General features: G+C 39.9%; 1 long non-coding RNA gene across 1 annotated transcript; it reads left to right on the top strand.

Annotated features, from left to right (window-relative positions):
• Window positions 1-440: 440 nt before the first annotated feature.
• On the top strand, window positions 441-20,334 carry LOC134738261 (uncharacterized). The gene is made up of 6 exons (XR_010123919.1): window positions 441-1,257; window positions 14,240-14,402; window positions 17,643-17,784; window positions 18,661-18,778; window positions 19,573-19,717; window positions 19,860-20,334. It is a non-coding gene; the product is annotated as an uncharacterized LOC134738261 (long non-coding RNA).
• Window positions 20,335-22,064: the final 1,730 nt, after the last annotated feature.

The raw sequence follows: 22,064 nt of genomic DNA, 5'->3' as shown, positions 1-22,064 counted from the left end.
GGGGCGTGGGTCTGGGAGAAACGAGGGTGGAGAAGGGCAAAGAGGACCCTGGGCTGCCTGACTGCAGGGCTCATGGGGCTGCCCTTGTTCACCGCCTTTTCTCCATCGCTCAGACCCTCACTTCCCCGCCAGCGCAGGTTTCTGCCCCCTCAGTCCTTTTGCAGGTGTAGGTGGGATCCATGGAAGAGAAAACTCAGATCTGCCGGCTCCTCTCCACCTGGCGCCCACACAGGTGAGGCTGGGAGCAGCCTGAAGGGAAGTGCGGGCGCGGGGGTCGCAGCTGCGCAGTGAAGGGACCCGAGGCTGCCGCGCAGGCTGGGGTTGGGGGCGGGAGCCAGGCCCAAGTGGGGCGTGAGGGCCGCGGGTGGAGGGCGAGGCTGACAGGGAGTGAGGGAGGAGGGTGGAGGGCGGCGATGGGAGGGCGAGGCTGACAGGGGGAGAGGGCGGTGAGATGTACAGGGGAACTAAGGGCGGATGTCTGCGGGGTCCTTGTTGAGCTTTCCCGGTGGCTTCTCCAGGAACGCGCGCTTGTTCCTGTGGCGGTGCCTGCCTGTGTCTTCGTCCCTGTTTGTTCTTCAGACTTCAGGATTTCTCCGTGTTTCCGAGACCGTAACGTACATTTAAAAAGCTTTCTTTCTGTCACATATGCCGTTTTATATTATGGACATAACAATTGTTACTTACCCACGTTTCCTATTTGTGAATTATTCATAGATAAAGAATTTACCAAAACTTTTATTTTTAGTTGACACATTGCGTATGTTTATGGATAACAGTGTGTTACTTCGATTCTTGTATTCATTGGGGAAGATTCAGTCAAGCTAACTAACATGTGCATCAACTCACCAGCTAATACTTTATGGCGAGAACACTAAAAATCTATAATTTAGCTATTCTAAAATGTACAGCATGACTTCGGAGGAAATGATACTGCCCGGCCTCAGTAGCCCGACACTGATCATTTCTGAAGCGCGGGGTCCCCATTTCTGAGGGGTCATGGCTGCATGCCCGTAAGCAAGGGGGGTGTTGGGGGTGCTTTGTTTGCCCTGTTAATTTTGGATGCCTCTGTGTTCTGAGAACTATTAAGATAATATGTGTTTGAAAAATCCAGTTGCTTTAACTTTTCCTTTGTTTTAGTCTGTTAACAACGTTATCGCTTTTCTTTTACTGACTTTAGATTTCATATATTCTTCCCTTTCTAGGTTCCAAAGGTGGAAACACAGATGACAGATTTTTGGTCTTTTCATCCTTTCCTATGTATGTGTTCAATGGTATTTATTTGCCTATATATTCTGCTTTCCTTTCATCCTACAAATTTTGATAAATTGTGTTTTTATTTTCATTTAGTTAATTTAAAAAAATTTCTCTGGAGATATCTTCTTTGACCCATATATTATATGGAAGTGTGTTGTTTAATCTCAGTGCATTTTGGGATATTACAGTTATCATTCCAGTCATCCTTCGATTTCTATTTTAATTCCACTGTGGTCTTAGAGCTGACATTGTATGATTTACTTTTTAAAAATTGTTAGGGTATTTTTTGTCCCGGAATGTGGCACATTTTGCTGAATATTCCATGTGAGCTTAAGAAGAATGTGTCATCTGCAGTAGTTGAGGGAAGGAGACTGTAGGTGTCAGTTAGGTCCAGTTGCTTGTTGGTGCTCTTGAGTTCAGCTTTTCCCTCCTGAATTACTGCCTGCTAGATCTGTCTGTATTTGATATAGGGTGTTAATGTTTCCAACTATAATACTGAATTCATCTTTTTCCTTGTGTTTCTGTTGATTTCTGTCTCATAGTTTACGCTCTGTTATCAATCAGGCTCATAGGCATTAAGAATTATGACATCTTATTGAAAGAATGGCTCTTCATCTCTATGTATTGCCCTTCTTTATTCCTGATAACTTTTCTTGCTTTGAAGTCTGCTCTGCCTGTAATTAATTTAGCTCCTCTTGTTTACTTTGATTAGAGTTATCATCGTACACTTTGTTCCATTCATTTACTTTTATTTGTCTTTATATTTAGGTTGGGCTTATAAATAACAGTTGCGTCTTGTTTTTTGATTCATTTTGTAAATCTGTGTCTTTTACTTGGTGCAGTTAGACCTTTGACATTCAAAGTGGTAAGTGATACAGTTGGATTAATATTTATCATATTTGTCAATGTTTTTGATTTGTTATCCTCGTTCGTTCTTCCTATTTTCATCTTCCATTCATTTTCTGCCTTTTGTGGTTCTCACTGAGCATTTTATATTTTTCCATCTCTCACATTTCTAAAAATATCAGTTATATATAATTTTAACTTTTTATTGGTTTAACATTTTTATATTCGTAGCTTATTATAAGAGAAAACAATTTCTTGAAAATAATAGAAAAATTGTTAAGATAAGCTTGTGCATATAATGTATAAGTATATATGTGTACAGATATATGCACATGTGCATGTGTGTTTGTATATGTTTGTGTATATGTATATATATACACACATATATATATGAAGTGGATATCAGCAGTAATGCAAAGGACATGAGAAAGGAATTAGGATTATTTGTTATTATAAGATACAGTAACTGTGAAGCAATATAACTTTATTTGAAAACTAGCTCTGTTTAGTATTTTTTTGTTTTTTATAGCTTTTATATGATTTTGATTTTTTTTAACTTTATATCTTTAAATTTAGGTTTGTAGATACATGTATAGTTTTCTATATAGGTAATCTTGTGTAATGGAGGTTTATTGTACAGATCATTTTATCACCCAGGTACTAAGCCTACTAGCCAATATTTACTTTTGCTGCTCTTCTCCCTCCTTCTACCCTTCACTTACAAGTAGGCCCCAGTGTCCTTTGTTCCGTTCTTTGTGTTCATGAGTTCTCATCATTTAGCTCCCACTTAAAAGTGAGAATATGTGATAATTTGGTATTCTGCTCCTGTGTCAGTTTGCTAAGGATAATAGCTTCTAGTTCCATTCATGTTCCTGTAAAAGACATGATCTCATCCTTTTTTTCAGCTACATAGTATTCCATGATATATATGTAGCACATTTTCTTTATCCATCCTGTCATTGATGGGCATTGAAGTTGATTCCATGTCTTTTTTCTTGTAAGTAGTGCTCCAATGAACATTCATGTGGATGTGTCTTTTTGGAAGAATGATTTCTGTTCCTCTGGGTGTATACCCTGTAATGGGATTGCTGAGTTGAATGGTAATTCTGATTTTAGCTCTTTGAGGAATTGACATATTGCTTTCCACAATGGTTGAATGAACTTAAACTCCTACCAACAGTGTGTAAGTGATCCTTTTTATCTGCAACTTCACCAGCATGTGTTATTTTGACTTTTTAATAATAGCCATTCTGACTGGTGTGAGATGGTATCTCATTGTGGTTTTGATTTGCATTTCTCTAATGATCAGTGATATTGAGCTTTTATTCATATGCTTGTTGGCCGCATGTGTGTCCTGTTTTGAAAATTGTCTGTTCTTATCCTTTGCTACTTTTTTTTTTTCTTTTCTGAGACCAGGTCTCACTCTGTCACCCACGCTGGAGTGCAATGGCGTGATCTTGGCTCACTGCAACCTCCGCCTCCCGGTTGCAAGCAATTCTCCTGTCTCCCCCTCCCAAGTAGCTGGAACTACAGGTGCATGTCACCACACCTGGCTGATTTTCCGTATTTTTAGTAGAGACAGGGTTTCACCATGTTAGCCAGGATGGTCTCAATCTCTTGACCTCATGATCCGCCCACCTTGGCCTCCCAAAGTGCTGGGATTACAGGCGTGAGCCACCGCGCCCGATGCTTTGCCTACTTTTTAATGGGGTTGTTTGTTGTTCTCTCTTAAATTTGTTTAAGTACTTTCTAGATGCTGGATATTATACTTTCATCAGATGCATGGTCTGCAAATATTTTCTCCCATTCTATAGTTTGTCTGTTTACTCTGATGATAATTTCTTTTGCTGTGCAAAGCTCTTAAGTTTAATTGGATCACATTTGCCAATTTTTGTTTTGTTGCCATTGCTTTCAGAGTTTTTATTATGAAATCTTTGCCTATTCCTATATCCAGGATGGTATTGCCTAGGTTGTCTTCCAGGGTTTTTATAATTTAGGGTTTTACATTTAAGTCGTTAATCCATCTTGAGTTAGTTTGTGTATATGGTGTAAGGAAGGGGTGCAGTTTCAGTCTTCTACATATGGCTAGCCAGTTCTCCCAGCACCGTTTATTGAATAGAGAGTCTTTTCCCCATTGCTTGTTTTTGTCAGCTTTGTCAAAGATCAGATGGGCATAGGTGTGCGGCCTTATTTCTAGACTGTCTATTCTGTTCAAGTGGTCTATGTGCCTGCTGTTGTAGCAGCACCATGCTGTTTGGTTACTTTATCCCTGTAGTGTAGTTTGAAGTCAGATAATATGATGCCTCCAGCTTTGTTCTTTTTGTTTATGATTGCCTCGGCTATTGGGGCTCTTCTTTGGTTCTATATGAGTTTTAACAGTTTTTTTCTAGTTCTGTGAAGAATGTCATTAGTAGTTTGGTAGGAACGGCATTTAATCTGTAAACTTCCTTGGGCAGTATGGTTAGTTTTAAATATAATATTTCCAACTGTAGAACAGCATATTGCACAAAAAGCCTCTACCTTCCTGGCTGTTGGCCATTGGCTAAATAAAGTGCCTTGCCAAGGGGGCTTCTCTGACATGGCTTCATAAAATCCATCGAGAGAAACATTTCTAGCAAGACCAAAATCATCATCATATATAAGAATCCAACTGACACTTCTATACCTTTGCACTATTCTGTTGTTTCAAAGCAAGTCACAATTCCTGCTTAGACTCACTTGAGTGGGATTACAGTAGAAGGTTGTGTATATGAGAAGGTGGGGATAAATGGGCACCCACTTAGAGTCTACGTGGCACATGAGGTATTCTCCTATATGAAACAGTTTCCTGGCCTTCACTTCTTTTTCATGACCTTGACCCTTTTGAAAAGTGCCAGTCAGGTATTTAATAGGATGTCCCACGATATGGTTTCAGCTGATGTTTTCTCATGATTAAACTAGGACTATTAATGAATTAAACACCTTCACTTAAATCTGAAGACGAAAAGGACCTAAAGAATATAGTATTCAGAAATACTCAAAGAGGAAAAACTGTTTTTAAAGTATGGAATGACAATTCACAATATAGTTAAGTTTAGTGCTTAAGGAAAACTGAGAAATTAAGGAGATGCACAAAGGAGGTATCAACAATATTGCTAATGATTTTTTTTTTTTAAGCTTGTGAGTGACATTAATAACAACAACAACAAAAATCAAGTTTTAAAGAAAGGTTTTACAAGGCCGGGCACAGTGGCTCACGCCTGTAATCCCAGTACTTTAGGAGACTGAGGCAGGCAGATCACCTGAGGTCAGGAGTTTGAGACCAACATGGCAAAACCCTGTCTCTAGTAAAAATACAAAAAATTAGCCTGGCATTGTGGTGGACGATTGTAATCCCAACTACTCGGTAGGCTGAGACAGGAGAATCGCTTCACCCCAGGAGGTGGAGGTTGCAGTAAGCCGAGATCACTCCACTGCACTCCACCCTGGGCAACAGAGGGAGACTCTGTCTCAAAAAACACAAAAGCAAAAAACAGAAACAACAACAAAAAACGGTTCTATGGTTTTACATTTACAGAATAGTTGCAAATCTAGTAGAGAGTTTCCATATACTCCATGCACAGTGTCTATTATTAATCTCATAGCGTGCAACATTTGTCAAAATTAACCAACCAATATCATGTATTGTCATTGAGTACTATACATACTTTATTCTGATTTTTTAGTTTTTGCTTAATATTAAGTTTATGTTTTAGGATCTCTTCTAGGATACGTCATCACATTTAGATATTATGGCTTTATAGGCTCCATTGAATGTGATAGTTTCTCAGAGTTTCCTTGTTTTTGATGCCATTGACGTTTCTAAATTGGGATTTCTCTGATGTTTCTCTCATGATGAGACTGGACTTCTGGGCTTAAGGGAGGAAGAATATAGATGAAAAGTACCATCATTATTACATAATATCCAGGGCAGAAGTTGTCAACAGGCTTTATCACTGCTGATGTTAATTTGATCACCTGGATCAAAATCTTTTAGTTCTAAAAATCTCTTCTGTAAAATTATTCTTTTCCTCCCTTTTCATGTTGTGTGTTTAAAAAAAGTCACTCTATACAACACACACTCAATACTGGGAGAATCATACACCACTGCTTTTCCTTTGAAATAAATTTATTAAAATTTCAATAACTTTGGGATTACATGTAGTTTTTGGTTACATGCATGAATTGTATGGTGGTGAAGTCTGGGGCTTTTAGTGTACCTGTCACCCGAATAGTGTACATTTTACCTCACAGATAATTTTTTATCCATCACTCGCCTCCAACCCTCCTCCTTTCTGAATCTTTAATGTCCATGATCCCCCTCTGCATGCTCCTGCATATCCATTGCTTACCCCAAACTTATAAGTGAGAACATGCAGTATTTGGTTTTCTGCTCCTGAGTTACTTCAATTGTGATAATGGCCAAATTGCTTAGAAAAACATTATTTTGTTCTTTTCTATGGCTGAGTAGTATTCTGTAATATACATACATACATACACACACACACATACACACACATTTTCTTTATCCACTAATTGGCTGATGGGCACTTAGATTGATTTCATATTTTTGCAATTGTGAATTGTGCTGTGATAAACCTAGAAGTGTAAGTGCCTTTTTGATAGAATGACTGTGTGTGTGTGTGAGAGAGAGAGAAAGAGAGGGGATCTCACTTTGTCCTACAGGCTGGAGTGCACTGGACCAATCTCGTCTCACTGCAACCTCTGCCTCCTGGGTTCAAGGAATTCTTGTGCCTCAGTCTCTGGAAGAGCTGGGACTGCAGGCATGACACACCGGGCTAATTTTTGTATTTTTAGTAGAGATGGAGTTTTGCCTTGTTGGCCAGGCTGGTCTAGAACTCCTGGCCTCCAGTGATCCACCTGCCTCTGCCTCCCAAAGTACTGGAATTACAAGTGTGAGCCTCTGCACCTGGCTGCCTAACCGACTGCATCTTGTTTCTAACCTTTTAAGCAGCTCTTGTTCCTTCCTGGGCATAAGCTAAACTAACTTTGGGAGGAACTTACTTTACAGTTTATAGTTTAAAACAAAGACAATAACAGCCCTTTCTCAACACAAACCTCTTTCTTACCTGGAGACTAGACTGCCTTTGTAGGACTAACAAATTAGCCACTTGATTAGAAATTATGGCTTAGGAGTCATGCAGCTGGAGGCTACAAGATTCTGACCCTCCCTAAACTGCTCCAAAGATCAGTGCTTGAGATATTTTGCAGACCCTGCAGTTGATGGATCAGCTGGCACAACCCTGGTGGATAAACTGCCTGATCTGATCTTGTGGCCTCCACCCAGGAACTGACTCAGCATAAGAGTACAGCTTGGACTCCCTGTGATTCGGTCTCTGATCTGACCCAATCAGAACTCCCAACTCACTGGCCTTCCCCCACCCACCAAATTATCCTTAAAAACACTGATACCTGAATGTCCTGGGAGACTTATTTGAGTAATAATAAAACTCTTCCAGTGTCCTCCACAGCTGGCTCTCCGTGAATTACTCTTTTTCTATTGCAATTTTCCTGTCTTGATAAATCAACTCTTTTAGGCAGCAGGCAAGGTGAACCCATTGGGTGGTTACACTATATGTCATTTTCAGCATAGACTGTCTTCTTGAGCATACGTTTATTTTGTCCCACTCCAACGCCCAAAGGATGTGGCTAGGAAAAGAAAAAAAAAAGGTCCCAACATCTTTTCTTTTTCCTTCTGGATCTCCTTTCCAGAAGCAGGGCATCAGTGACAGGAACATTTTGACCCCAGCTCTTAGTCCCTCTTAGGTCTGTGGAAGCCTCAGAAGGCCTGGCCAGGCCAGAGCATCCTGGCTGAGCACAGGGGGTTGGCACCTCCTCCCTCCCTGGCACTATGGAGACAACTCTGAGTACTGAAAGATGAAACTAACACACCTCAAGGAAGGATACGTACCTCGATGCATGCCACACAGACACACTTCCAGGATCTTTTTAAGATCTTACCCATGTTTTGCAAGGAAAATCAACACAGAACTGAAGTGCCATCAGTTATTTTAGGTGGGGCTATCTTATACATGGCAGTCTGGGAGAGAGATTGGAAGGTAAGGGGAGGGGACAGCCAGTCCTTCCAGTTAGCAAAGTTCAGGCTCACTCACTGCTTCTAACTCACTGCTCACTCACTGCTTCTTAGATTAGGATACCCTGGGAATCAGCTACAATAAGCTCAGACAAGGAACCATAAAAACCTGAAATGCACTTTGGGTGCCAGCCAACTATGAAGCTTGGCCGCCAAGACAAAAAGTTGCTCTTTCTCCTCCTGCTACCTTGGGTGTGCCAGGTTGTAATTTGCACATGTATTATCTGGCCCTTAGGGGTTGGCAGCTAATGAATGGTTGCAGAAGGAGCCTAGCCTAGGAGTGAGAGAGATGCCAGCACAAGAGAAACCCGCTGACTATGAGCCAGGAAGTGGGCTGTCACCAGACACCAAACCTGCTGGCGCCTTGATGTGGGATCTCCCAGTCTCCAGACTCTTCAGGGCCACTGTCATCTCCAGAAGCAATCACCACATGTTCCCATCACAGCTGATGGTGGCAACTAACCCATGCACAGTAGTGAAATGAGCCAGGCTCTGTCTGCCCTCTCGTGTGTAGTCACCCAGTTAATCCTGGCAGCTGTCCTGGGTTCTCTGCATTTCCAGAGTGCAAGTCCTCCAGTAACCACTGAAATGGTTTCTCAGGAGTTGTCGTCAACTCCTTAAAAACATTTCTCCCTACTTGGCACAGAGCACAGTGACACCAGAAACAGGCTTCCCTGGCCCCCAGCCCTGGCAGTGGCCATGTCACTTCACTCAGGCCCAGGAAGAAGGCAGGCTCGGGTCTCCCGCTGGGAAGCAACACCTAACTTAACCCGGATTTCTCACTTAGGTGAACTCTTGTGTCACCGTGCCCAGTCTGACGTAGTCTGCAGCAGATGCAATAAGGGCTTCGGGGCCAGGAAGTGGAGCTCACCCATGTGCCAAGCCCGAGGTTGGGCACCCCTCCTTCACACCATCCTAGCGGACTTCCTCCCTTCCCCAGCAGAGTGCCAATGAGAAGCAACCTGAAGGTGCCAGGAGGGCGAATTTCCCCCAAGTCCTCTGAAATACATTGTCACGACTTGAAACAGGAAGCTGAGTGAGGAGCACAAAATGCTTCCAGAGACTAGGTGATGGGCCACATCCCTGGCCGGTGTGTTGAGCCCCTGAACCAAAGTCTCTGCGACCACTACCTTTGCCTGTCTGCCCCAGTTTTCTGAGCATGTGCTCCGCAGACACTTGTGCGACAGGCCGCCAGCCACTCTCACCTGTACTCCTGCAGCCCCAGCAGAGCTGCCACAGGCACCTCTTGCTCACCAGATAGAATTTGCCTTTTATCCTGTGCAGCAGGCTGCAGAACACGCCCCTCTACTCCCTCCCTGTGAGGCTGCAAGGGGTCGGGTCCACTACCGAGGCTTCCTTTATGGAGAACCCTGCACTTGTCCGGAGCCTGAAACCCCTGAATTGCGGGGTCCAGGAAGACCGGAGGTGGCGCCTGATAGAATGACTTCTTTTCATTTGGGTCCCTACCCAGTGGTGAGATTGCTAGATTGAATGGTAGCTCTGCTTTTAAAAGTTCATTGAGAAATCTCCATACTGTTTCCCATACAGGTTATACTAATTTACATTCCCACCAAGCGTGTCTAAGCATTCTCTTTTCACCTTATCCACACCAATATCTATCATTTATTGACTTTTTCATAATGGTCCTTCTGACTAGGGTAAGATTGGTATCGCATTGTGGTGTTAATTTGCATTCCCTGATGATAAGTGATGTTGAGCATTTTTTTTTTCCATATGTTTGCTGGCCATTTGTATATTTTATTTTGCCTGTTCACATCATCTCCCCAGTTTTTAACGGGGTTATTTATTTTTTTCTTGCTGATTTGTTTGTGTTTCTTCTAGATTCTGGATTAATCCTTTGTTGGATGGACAGTTTCTAAATATTTTCTCCCATTCTGTAGGTTGGTTCTTTATTCTGTCGATTATTTCTTTTGCTGTGCAGAGGCTTTTAAGTTTCGCTAAGTCCCATTTATTTGTTTTTTGTTTATGTTGTAGTTGCTTTCGGGGTCTTAGATTTACCTAAGCCAATGTCTTTACGGTTTCGTGTCTTACATTTAAGTCTTTAATCCATCTTGAGTTAATTTTTATATATGGTGACAGAGGAGGATCCAGTTTCATTCTTCTGCATGTGGCTATATTATTTTCCCAGCACCTTTTATTGAATGGGGTGTTCATTCCTCAGTGTATGTTTTTGTCTGCTTTGTTGAAAATCAGTTAATCATAAGTATTTGGCTTCATTTCTTGAGTCTCTGTTCTTTTCCTCTGGTCTGTATGTCTACATTTATACCAGTATCATGTTAGTGCACCAGCAGATGTTGTAATGGACTGTGTTGGTTGACCGTGGGCCAGAAGGTGGCCCTTGCAGGAGAGAGCCAGCTGCAGTCATGGTGGTGGGATTTATGCTTAACCTTTGTTACCCAGGGGAAGTAGTCAGCTGATGGGAAGTGACACGGAACTCTGAAAAGTCCCTGTTCCTGTTCTGCTACTAGGACAGGTAGAGGGTCAAAGCCGAGTGTGGGCTGGGTCAGGAAAGTCCATACTCTGCCTCTCCAGGTGTGGGTGTAAGCAGAAGCCACAATGGGGGTCAGTGGACAGTTCCCTGACCACTGGGATAATGTTCCAGGGAGGAGAACACCCTCTGCCACATGAGAGTCTGTAGATGGAGAGAGGGGTAGCAAGTGGCAGGTCAATTCCCATGACCTTAACACAGAAGGTCTTACACACGCAGACTTCTTCTGGCAAACACCCACAACAGCCAGCTAAGTCCCAGGCAGTCTAGGCTCAGAGCACAAACCTGCCCCAGGCTGCAAGACTTCCCACTGGAGACTGAAAGTGAAACAGTAGCTCTGAGGCCACACCCCTTGATTTGACATGTGAAGCAGCAGTACCCAGCTCCGATGACCCTGGCACAAGAGTGCTTCCTGCACGCCCCTTGGTTCGGGCCTTAGGGGGTTCATCCTCTGCTCAATATTAGATCAAATACAAATCTTAGTTGGTCAGCTTCTCCCTCAGTTGGGAGCTTCTTCCAGTGCGTGACTGCTGCCTGGGTTACTTGGCTGATGTCTGCAAGATCTTCTATGAATTAGGGTCAGGAATATCTTCCTTCTGTCCCTGCTGGGATCTGGGAGTGCACACGAAGCACACCCAGGTGCCACTCCTTGTTTCATGGTCCCCTCCTCTCTAAGTCAGCTCCAGCGCTGGGCAGGGTTAAGGTGCATCCCTGTGACCTCGATTGCCTGGTTCCCCAGTGGGAATGTATCACAGAGAGAGTCTCCTCCTTTTGCACTCTGAAGGCTCAGTTGCCCATCTGACACATGGTACAAGTTGCTGCCTGCTGCTCCTTTCAAAGTATCCAAAGATTCTTTCACTTTTTCTGTTGAGTTCCTGTGATTGTTGGATACAGATTCACAGTGTGAATCTCTAGACATTATTTTGCTCTTTCTAAGCAGGTGAGGCACACTAACAAAGTCTCCAATGTGCCATCTTGAACAAAACAAAACAAAACAAAACAAAAAATGCTCCACTTTATGAGCAGAATGTCTACCAAAAGTTATTTGGAACTTTCATCCTGAAAGTGTCTATTCTCCTCCAATAGTCATTATATTTATGCAATCATTTTTATCAGTATGCAAACATGGATATTTCTTTTACTCTTATACTACTTCATTTATTTGTTTAAATTGTTGCAGTGTTGGCTGTTGGAAGGTCTTTCAGTTGGATCATTTGTGATTTTGAAACACTACCATAATTAAGCTTTTCTGTTGTTATGTGGTTGGTTAGTTGTTTGCACTGTTGTTTGGCATTCTATTTTTTCTGGCACTACTAGAAAAAATATTTTAGTTTTATTTTATTTTTATTTTTATTTTATTTTATTTTTTCTTGGCATTTTATTTTTTCTCACACTACTAGGTGCTTAAGCTAATTGTGTGGATTTCCTCACAAGCCTGGTATTAACCATTTTTTTTTTCACAGAGCCCTAGTTCTTCTTATTGGAAAATTGAATTAGAAATGGAGATCTGGGCCCTTGGCATATTCATTGCTCCTGGGGCATCTGTTGATTCGTGATCCTGTGTGCTGCCAGAGCAAACACATCTGTGTATACTGATTCACACACACACACACACAGACACACACACACACACAAATATTTTCTCATGTATCTGTATCTTTAAGTTAAACATGAATTCCTAGTAATCCTCCAGCACCCCATGATCTAATCCATTACCATGTGAATCAGTGCACCTATTCCCGCTTACTTGTGTGTAGCCTACCACACTAACAGTGATAAAGATGGTTCTGTTATTTAATCACGTAATCCAAAAGACTTGTATAGGTGGTTTCAGAATTAGAAATGTATATGGCCATGAGAAAGAACTTTACCAACTAAAGTTTTTATGGATAAATCTTTACCCTTTAGACTCAGAATATCCACTTACTTGCTATGTTCCTTGAGTCAGCTGCTTTTCCCCCACTCCATTCAGTGATGTTATTTCACTGATGTGTTATTTAATCCTATTATGTGTATAGCCCCATGCTGTCTGCTACCTACTGTAGAAGGTTTTTAATTTGTATATTTTAAGTTCACTTTTTGTATTACAAATTTATTTAGGATTTGTAAAATATAATCACGTATTTATCATTACAGTATGATACCGGAATAATTTCACTGCCTAGAGCAAATCTGCTGTACCTCACCAGTTTGACCTGCTTCTTTTCCAAGCTCCTAGTAAATACCAAACATTTTGTTATCTCTATATTTTTTTCACATTGCAGTGTCACATAACCGAAATCACACAAAGTAATTTGCCTTTTTAAATTTACTTTTTTTTGCAATATACCCTTTAGATTTGTGAAGTGTATCTAATGGTTGTTTAGAGTTGCGTTTTCCTAATGACAAAAGACTTAGACCTCATATCATGTGCTTACTAAACATGACTATAGTATCTTTGGATACATGTCTATTCAGATAGTTCACCAATTTGATTGTGGTATTTGCCTTTTTATTTTGAGTTGTAAAACATTTTATATGTTGTGGCTAATAGATTCTTTTCTGCTATGTGATTGTGAAGATTTTCTTCAATTCTTTGCATTATCTTTTTACTTTTAATTATGTACTTTGAATCTCAGAAGGTTTTAATTCTTCCAAAGTTAAATATATTCATGTTTTTTATTTCCTTTTCTTGGGCTTTGAGTATCATATCTTAGAAATTATAGGAGTTATTGTTTAACCTAAGACCCAAATTATGTATTTCTGTATTATCTTCTAAGGGTTTGGTCTATTTAGATCTTAGATTTGGATATATGATTATTTTTAGCCAATTATGTATATGGTGTGAGTGAGAAGTTCAACTTGCTTGTGGCTATTCAATTGTCCTAGCAACATTTGTTACAAATATATTTTTCCATATTGAATTGGCTTGGCAACCTTATAAAATCATTTGACTATAAAGGTAAAGATTAATTTTTGGACATTCAATTCTACTATATTCCTTTGATCTGTATGTCCATTTTTATACAATTATTGAGCCTTTAAATTATGATGATAGTTAGTTTTTCATGGATGCCCTTTAAAATAAAGAAACTTTCCTTATAGGCTTAATTTGTTGTATACTGTTATCAAAAATAGATTTTGGATTTGTCAGGTGCCTTTCCTGCATCTTTTGAGATGATCATATGGCTTTTGTTTTTTGTTTTATTCTTATAGGGCATGACACTAATTATTTTGTATGTTGAACCAAATTTGCATTCCTGAGACAAATACCCTTGGTGATGGTGTATAATTCTTTTTACATTTCCTGATTTGTATTGCTAGCATTTTATTGAAGATATTTGCCCCTTATTTATAAAACATATTGGTCTTAATTTTTCTTTCTTGAAATGTCTTGCTTTAGTTGTAATATCAGTGTAAACTAACTAATAGTATACATCAGGAAGTGATCTATTCTCCACTTTTACTGTTGTTTAAGTGTTTATGAAGAGTTTGTGATAGATTGTTATTATTTTCAGGTTTGGAATAGTTCACCAGTGAAGTCATCTCAACCAGCACAGGGCCTTGATTCCCAACAACAATCCCATGAACTTGGAAGAGGATCCTTCCCCAGCTGAAACCTTCACTTGAGACCTCGTCCTTGGCCATCATCTACATCTGGATTCATGATACAGAGAAACTGTGAGTAAGAGCCACTTAGTGTGTGAGAATTTATTATTCAGCAATAAATAATACACCTGACAGTCAATGCAATGTGGTCTGCTAGACAGAAAAACAACATTACTTAAAAGCCTAGTAAAATATGGAAAAAGCCTATACTTCAATAAATAGTTTTGTGCCAACTATTTTTTAGGGCTCATGGTTACATAATCTATTACATTGCATGTAATTCAAAGCTATCTAAAGCTTTCTCTACTATCTGTGCATATTTCTGTGTCTTTAAAATTATTTCAAAGAAAAATATTTTTGAAAAAAGTATTAAATGTGATAAGAAAATAATTCCAAAGCACAAACAGAATACCTTCAGCTCAGGAGATGAAAGGGCACATAGAGAGAGAATAGCAAAGCATCTTTCCATATCGATTTACTGACTCGAACACGGGTACACTTGCTTCAGGAAGATCCCCGCAAGTTCCAGAGACTCATCCTCTTTCATCTTCTTCATCATATTCCACATTTTTCAGTCACCAGTTTTAGCATCTGGTGCTAACTATGTAACCAGTTTTTGAAAGACAGATGCCTATTACTCGCATGTCTCAAAAAGCCCCATTTTAAAATATTATTTAGCAGGACTCCAACGAACAGACCAGAATTTATTGAGAGCTTGCACTGAGGAGTGCCTTAATGCCAACACGAATATGTTGACAGCACATCCTCCTGTGAGGGAAGCATTCATACAGAATGAGTCGCTGAAACTCAATAACATATGTCTACTGTACAAGAAAGGTAATAATCAGTATAAGGCTCTAAAATTATTCTGGGGACATAGGGGACATGTGTCCAAGATTTATGAGATGTGAGCAACCAAGAGAGTGTGAACACTGATATTTTACAAGTGCTCCAAATCAGTAGATGGGCATTTGATTTTCCAGTTAGGGCTGCAGTCAGGGTCTCTTGGCTTCAATATTGTACATGGAGAATTTCAATGACAGATCTTGGTTAAAATAACAATAATAACAACCCCTCATCTATTGTATACAGCCTGGCACCATTTAACTTAATTTTACTGCATATAAATAGCAACCCTATACTCCATACAAACTAGAAAGGCAGTAGAATTTATGTAGTGAAGAAAGTGACAAATTATTTTCCAAATATAAAGCAAACTTAAGGTTTTATAGGGAAACCAATGGAGGTAAAAATATTTTTAATCCTTATTTTTCTGATAATTTTGTTCTGCTCTTAGAAAGCTCCACTTTCATTATTTTATAATATATTCAGTTTATCAGCCACATGTTTGAAAATTGTATAGTAAAAGTAGGTTTGTGTCGACTTGGTTGGTTCATTCGACTTACACACATCATTTACTTTATCTCGAATGGTTATTTTTTAAGCCTTGGTTTTGGTACAACATATAAAGGCGTCAGTCTTTGTGCAATATTAAATCTTCATTCAAGTTACTTTTCTTTGTGTCTTTGCCTTTGTTTCTGCATTGCTCCTGTACTTCTGTGAACCATATTTCAGTGAGTAATGATGACAATAGCAGTCCAGCCTTCATGGATGCTGACATGGATGCTGTCTCCCATTCTTACCACTGGATGTGAAGAAATGCTAGATGCAATCCAGCCAATGTGCACTCGACTCTCAGTTCCATCTTCTCAACTCACAGTATCTTCCAAAGTCCATGCCACACCACAGCCTGGAACGTCTCCCAAAGTGGTATCTTGAGGCAGTGGTAGAGCTCATGTCACAGTATTGTATGTCTCAGATATCACTGTCCTTCACTGTTTGATATAATCTCTCTTACAAACCATTGTTCCATACACTTTGCCCCTTTTGTGTTTGTTTATACATGTGGTATGGCATGTCTAAACCTCACAGTGAGGATATTAGAATAGGATTCTGCATATCTAGAGGTGCGGATAATTGGGAAGCATCTTAGAACCTACCTGCCACATCAGGTCTTGTCTCATCTGTATCAGTTTCTGGGTCTTCACTTATTTTTTTGACCTTAGTCTTAGTGAAAAGAACTTGTCAGATGTTCCATAGGATGGATCACAATATGGATTTGTTACATTTTTTCATAATTTGAGTAAGATTAAACATTAATTTATACATGTATTTATCTAATGTTGAAGACAAAAACCTGAACAATATATTATTTAGAAATACAAATTTAGAAAATAATAATGAAGAATGAGGCTGGGCATGGTGGCTCATGCCTGTAATCCAAGCAATTTGGGAAGCTCAGGTGGGTGGATCACTTGAGGCCAGAAGTTTTAGCCCAGCCTAAGTAACATGGCGAAACCCCATCTCTAATAAAAATACAAAAATTAGCCAGGTGTGGTGGTGCATGCCTGAATGTTTCATATATTCTGGATAATAGTCTCCTAACAGTTACATGACTTGAGAATGTCTTCTTCCATTATTTCAGTTGTCTTGATGGTGTACTTTGCATCTTAAAAGATATTGATCCACATGAAGTTTAATGCATCTATTTTTTTTCTGTCACTTGTACTTTTGTGTCACATGTTAGAATCCATTGTTTTATGTAAGGCCATGAAAATCTATTTTTATGTTCTCTTCTGTGGAATTTTTAGTTTTAGCTCTTACATTTAGCCACATATTCTATTTTGAGTCAAATACATACATGGTGCAGGAAACAGTTTAACTTGCATGTGGATATCCCTTTCTCCCAGCAACATTTTCTGAAAAACTATTTTTTCATCTTGATTTTCCAACCTTGAAAATATGTTTGCCGTATATATAAAGATTGATTTTGGGGTGCTCAACTCTATTTTGTTGGCTTATGTGTCTTTCCTCATATTATGTGAGTTTTCCATGGATGCTTTTTGTAGATTTAGAAAGTTTTCTTCTATGCCTAATTTTCCCAGAGCTCTTATCATGAATGGCTTTGGAATTTGTCAAATGCCTGTTCTGTGTCTTTAGAGGTGACCATGAGTCTTTTAAAAAAATTCTATTAGTATAGTTTATAACACCAGTTGTTTTTGTATGTTTAACCAGACTTACATGGTGGGGATAAATAGTTTTCCTTCCAGTGTATACTCCTTTTTGTATCTTTCTAGTTAATTTTGATAGTATTTCCTTGATACTTTTTACCTGTTTCATATTGGTCTGTAATTTTCTTTTCTTGAAATGTCTTTGTCTAGCTGTGGTGTCAGGGAACACTGGCTTCATACATTGCATTAGGAAATGTTCTCTACTTGTCTGTTTTTATTGATTGTTATTAATTCCCAAAAGGCTTTGAATAACTCACCAGTGAACTGATCTTGACCTGGACGGAAATTGAATCCTCCCGAGAATCTCAGGAGCTTGGAAGGGGATCCTTCCCCAAATGAGCCTTCCCTTGAAATCTCTGCCAGGCATCTGACCCAGAGAAACGGTAAGTAGTATGTAGGGCTGGGTTGGAAAGTCTGAACTATGTAGTAATATGTTATACAACAATCAGTCAGTTATATGCCTGACAGAAAATGTAATGTGGTATCTTGGATTAGATCCTAGAACCGAAAAATGACATTAGTGGAAAACCTGGTAAAATATGAAGAAAATATTTTTCAGTTAATAGTTTTGTACCACTGTCAATTTTTGACTTTTCATAAATATGCTATGGGGATATAAGGTGTTAACATTTCAGGAAGCTGTAGGATATATGAAACTCTATTATCTTTTCTACCTTCTGTAAAACTAAAACTATGATAAAATAAAAATAGTTTTTAAAATGTAATCTTCAGGTACCAAAAAATAAAACAAAAATAACAAAGACGGATTTCCACCACAATAAAACCACAGATCAGAGGATGAATGGAGATATAGAGAGACTATGGCAAAGTAGCTTGCCTTATTATCCCCCATTCCTACAACAGGACACCTGCTTCAGAAAGACACTATCAAGCTCCAGGGACACTCATCCATTTTCTTCTTTCCTATCACACTTCCCGTTACCCAGAGTTATCAATTCCTGTGTTCATAACCACTTTTCCAAGGAAAGACGCCTTTCTCCCGTATGTTAGAAGGCCCTGTTTTCAGGCACTTTCTGTCAGTGTCTTTGTAAGATCTCACTATAAAGACATTTTAGAAGACATGACTCCCAGACATTAGAAGAGAAGATTGAGAAACACCAGTGATGGTGAACATAAATATTTCTGCATTAAGAGTGTTTTCTTAGTACAGGGATTCTTTTTTTCCCCAAGTTTTAAAAGAAAATGATGCCTTAAGCCTTTGAGAAAACACTGTGATAATTCAGTTTTCTTTCATGCAGACTCCATCACAAATTTATGGGAGCACACATTCTCTTGACACTCCCATCGTGGATCTATGTTGTCCTGTGGTGTATTAATTGGTTCTCATGATGCTAATGAAGACATACCTAAGACTGGGTAATTTATAAACGAAAGAGGTTTAATTGGCTCACAGTTGCACATGGTTTGGGAGGCCTCACAATCATGGCAGAAGGCAAATGAGGAGCAAAGTCACATCCTACATAGTGACAGACAAGAGAACTTGTGCAGGGAAACTCCCATTTATAAAACCATCAAACCTTGTGAGACTTGTTTACTACCATGAGAATAGTATGGGGGAAACTGCCCCCATGATTCAGTTTTCTCCACCCGGCCCTGCCCTTGACACATGGGGATTATTACAATTCAAGGTGAGATTTGGGTGGAGACACAGCCAAACCATTTCAAGCGACAAGCCCAAAAGCCACAGCATTAGACATTATCATGGAGGAAAGTTAACTAGATATGAAGAAAGTTTATAATCATGGAGTTGTAGGTTAATTCCTGCTCAAAAAGACATGGAAATGAACCTTTAGACATCAGATATGTGAAGGTGAGGCATGTTAGTGATACAGAGCGTGTTGTGCAGAGGTGGAAATAGCCTAATAGAAAAAAGGAAAGAAAGTATAACATACCCCAGCCCACCATGTAGTGATCTCAGAGATGGATGCAGGCTGAGTGCTGACTCTGCAAATGTGCTGGCTAAACAAAGATCCCCACAGCAGGGAGGACTGTCCCCCTTCCCCAACACAGCTCCCTGTTCACAGCCACACCACTTTACAGAGGAACACCAGGGATGTTCCAGGAACCATGCCCACAAAGCTTAGTAAGCCATGGGACTGCATACTACACTCCCAAGGACATCCGCAAAGTCAAGACTCTTGCTTTTTCAGACCATGTTCATGGGCTACATTTTCCATACCATGTTCGTAGCTTCAGCAAGAAAACAAACTCCTGCATCCTGGAGACCTAGCATGAGAGAAACAGCTGACCTGGTCCATATTTCTCACTTCTCAGAAGATTGTAGCAGTAATTCAGGTGCTATTATTTGGGGCATTTATAATTCAGTAAACCTTCTTACCCCTCTAGTCTTACAATTCATGCCATAGGAAAGGATGGTTTCATTTAAATTGGCAATCTTAAGTCATGGAGGTTTGCTCTTTTTATTTCATTATAACAGGAGTTTCTATAAGGAAAGTGACTTGTACAATCCCGTTTTCCTCTTCATTTCAATGCATACATGTGGTCTATTATGATGTGTACTGTGAAGATCATCCATGAGTAAATTCTTCAGGAAAATAAATCACCAAGTGGCAGGCCATGAAGGAGGCAGAAGTAGATGTGTAGAAGACAGACTTGTCTCTAGGTGGCAAGAGGGTTGATGAACTCTGCGTGCTCAGGGTTAAGACTGGAAAGGTGATAGACATAAAACTCTGCTACCATGATGTCCCAGGCACAGAGGACACAGTGCTGAGCACTAAGCTCCTAAACATTACTATGATAGCTGAGTCTGGATTGGCCACCAGAATTCTCAGAAAGATGCCATTGAAAACACCCCATCATCCCACCACATCCTTAGGCAAGAACCCAATGCTGTCTCCACCCTCTAGTCTGAATACTGAATAAAGTTTAAAGAGTGCATGACTCCTATACTTGAGATTAGGGCTTCTTGTTCACTGAATTGAGCCCTAGTAGATGCTGAAACTCTCAGTGCAAATATGCTCAACATTCTAAATTATACATTATAAGAGTTTCTTCTTCATTCAGTACACTCTTTGGGGAACATCAAAGCCTGTTTCATTTTCTAAGTGTCAACAAGTCGAACTGACAAGAATAACAAGTGGTCAGAGCAAAGAATTTCATGAAAACAGCAATGCACAGGCGTCTGCAGTCCCTGCTTACAGTGAGATTCACATGAACATCATTCATGGGATACGGAGGATAAAAGGAGAGGGAGAAAAAAATATGTAGTTTAATTGGATGAAGAATCAGATTTGGAAAGCAACTTAGAATAATCTCTGCTTATATTTCTAAGATTAAGGCAAAAAGTCCAAGATACAGGATTTTCTGTCTTCAGAGAGCTGCACTCTGCTGCAAACTTTCAAGTAACACTTTACCATTTCTGTCTTCCTTCTCCATGGGACCTTTGAGCCGTAATTTATAAAATCATCTCTACGTCTCTTGTATTTTTGTTATGTCTAATAATCTCTTGAGGTCTCTCTAGGGACAGTGACTATAAATTATCACCCTGCCCAACAGGACTCCAGGAAACTGTGTCCTGGATGTTTACAGTGTGCCTTTCATGGGATACTTATTTATCCTGGTGGATACCCCAAAGCATAAGTGTACAATCTTTGACCCAGCATCCTTCTCACAGGATATTTGTTTATACTGTCAGACACCCTTGTGGCACTTGTTGGACTTGTGTCCACTCCATTCCCACCAAGGTAGCCACTGTCTAGGGGAGCTCTAAGTTAACCATAAAAGACCATTCCATTTCCAAGGAAAGTGGGCAACACAGTCCATATAGCTTCTTCCTGCTGAGAAGGGGCACAGTTAGAGGATATCAGATTGGAATCTGTTTACCTAGAGTTGGAAATATTTGTAGGTTCCCAGACTTATGTGAGAATGTGTTGGAGCATTATAGACTGGAGACCCAAAAAATTCTGGGAAGGTTTTTCCTGCATCTCCATACAGATCTTGAAAAGCGACAAAAACTACAGCAAGCAAACAGAACAGGGAGCAGAATACCAATTATACTATATATGATAGTCTTCCATGGACCTGGAAGTCGACTAAACCATGACATTGCAGGATCCTGGGAGAGGAAGTGTAGCTTCCTTTCAGACATGATAGGGCTATTTTATGGGGATCTGCAAGGATGAATCAATCTACTTCTCAAATTTTTGAAAGACAGGCTGTATTCCTTCTAAGGCTTCCTTTATTAATGTATACTGATTTTTTTATTCGCCTCCCCAAGGCCGCCCAGGGCACAGTAGCCCCTTCTTTTTTTTCTATCGTAACTCACTGTGTATTTCCTGTTTTTCCTGGGATTCTGTCTGCCTATTCACAATTACACACTCTCTCATAGACTTCTAAGGGAGAATTCTTGTTTCTTCTTAAGGCAAGTGAATAACATCTTAGTTGCAGTGCTTGCTCTAGCAGGACCTGCAGCTGCAGCTGTTTCTCTGTGGAGAAATTACTTGAGTGTTTAATTTGCATAATAGGTCTTTTCCCAGCAAGGGAATTGGGCATTCCGGCATATAGAAATAGCAATGCCATAGGTCCAAACTTTCTAGTTTGCATTCTAAAGGTTGTAGGAAAGCCTTTTGTTGCATTATTCTTGCAACTCCTGTCACAGGTACAAACATTTTGGTGCTTTTTG

The sequence above is a fragment of the Pongo pygmaeus genome, chromosome 16 (genome assembly GCF_028885625.2).
Source record: "Pongo pygmaeus isolate AG05252 chromosome 16, NHGRI_mPonPyg2-v2.0_pri, whole genome shotgun sequence".
NCBI classification, from domain to species: domain Eukaryota; kingdom Metazoa; phylum Chordata; class Mammalia; order Primates; family Hominidae; genus Pongo; species Pongo pygmaeus.
This window is presented reverse-complemented; position numbering and strand designations above follow the sequence as displayed.